Below are 1,822 nucleotides of genomic sequence, written 5' to 3'. Positions count from 1 at the left end.
TAAATCCTGAAACAGTAGTTCTGATGCCTGCAGGCAGAAGATGGAAGCCCCAGCTCACAAAAAAAGACAGAATTCATTCTTCCTTGTCTCTCTGTTCTCTTCAGAATGGCCCTCAGTGGACCATCTGTGTTCATCCACTTTGGAGAGGGCAGATCATTACCAGCCCACTGATTTGAATGCTAATCTCTTCCAGAAACACCCTCATGGACACACCCAGAAACCCTGTATCTTCTATCTGGACGTCCCTCAGCCCCATCAAGTTGACACATAAAATCAGCTTGCACACTGGGTTTAGGATTCCAGGCTGACAGCTGTTTCAGTACTTTAAAGATGTTGTACCTCTGTCTTCTTATTTAGATTGTTTCTGATCTTTTCTCCTCCGTGTATGGTGAGAAATGTTTTTACTGATGCATTACAGCTCCACATCACAGTGGGTTCATTTTGACATACTCATGCTCCATCACCACCCCAGGGCTTCCCCTTTCCCCGCCCTCTTCCCTTCCCGACTTTAAGGGTTTTCTTCCATTTACTTATTGTTTTTCATTGTAGCCAGTGATTGATAGACACACAAGAAGGTGAAGTTTACTGTGCTATATTCATGTATGTACCCAGCATAATTTGGTCAATTTCATTCTGCATTTCCTCCCTTGTCCCCTGCCTCCTCCCTCCCCCTCAATTCCCTTCCTCTGCTTCGTTTATCTCCCTTCTATTTTCATGGGATCCCCCCGCCTTTATTATTTACTTATTTCTATCTTAAGTATGAGAAAAAACATCTGACCTCCTTTAAAATCTCTAGCTGCTTTTGAGATTTTCTGTTTATCACAGGTTTTGAATCCCCCCTCCCCAGTACTGGGGATTGAATCCCAAGGTGTTGTACCATGGAGCTACATGCCCAGCCCTTTTTGAGACAGTCTCACTAAATTTCCCAGGCTGGCCTCAACCTTGCAAGCCTCAACCTTCAGCCTCCTGAGTAGCTGTGATTATAGGCTTTTGCCTCTTACCCAACGATTCTGAGCATGTTGACCTGCAAGGCTTTCTAGACAAGACATTGGAAAATGGCACTGCTGCCTTTGTTAGCTTTAATGCAATGTAGCTCTGGTCCCTGGAACCAGGGAACAACTAACTAGGGCCAAATTGGCAATCTTCCCAGTTGCAAGAATGGTTATCAATTCACTGTTTTAGAATAGTTTATTATGTAGCAAAAGCTGATAGACCACTCTAATGTTTTTGCCTTAAAATTTGTGTTTTCTTATATTAATATATTTATTCTCTTCTTTCTACTCAAATGAGTTTGGCCTATGTACAGTTGTAGGTTGGCAGTTCTTTTCTACCAGTTCACTGAAGATATTCTTCAATTGACTATTTGCTTCCAAAGTTGTTGAGATCTGTTTTCTTTCTAAATGCATTATCTTTTAAGTATTCTCTCTGGCCATTTCTTTTTCTGATACATTGCAATTTCATGCAAGTGTGTGTGTGTGTGTGTGTGTGTGTGTGTGTGTGCGTATTTCCTGTCTTGAAAATTTCCCTTCCTTACTCTGAAGATATATTCCTTCAAGTATTGTTTCATTCCTTCTAATCTTTTCTGGAGCTTTTTTATACAACATTGGATTGCTTTTTTTTTTCTTTTTGAAAAGAGATTTAGTTCTGACCTAGAATTACCATTTTTTAAAAATTAAAAAAAATTTTTTTTTGTGTGTTAAGGATTGAACCAAGGTGTGTTTTACTATGGAGCTATAAGACCCTAAGCAACTTAGGGTCTTGCTAAATTGCTTAGGGCCTTAAGTTGCTGAGGCTGGCCTTAAACCTGTGATCCTTCTGCCTC

The sequence above is a fragment of the Callospermophilus lateralis genome, chromosome 13 (assembly GCF_048772815.1).
Source record: "Callospermophilus lateralis isolate mCalLat2 chromosome 13, mCalLat2.hap1, whole genome shotgun sequence".
In the NCBI taxonomy this organism is placed as follows: Eukaryota; Metazoa; Chordata; class Mammalia; order Rodentia; family Sciuridae; genus Callospermophilus; species Callospermophilus lateralis.
The sequence above is the reverse complement of the archived record's forward strand: the minus strand, read 5'-3'. Positions refer to the sequence as shown.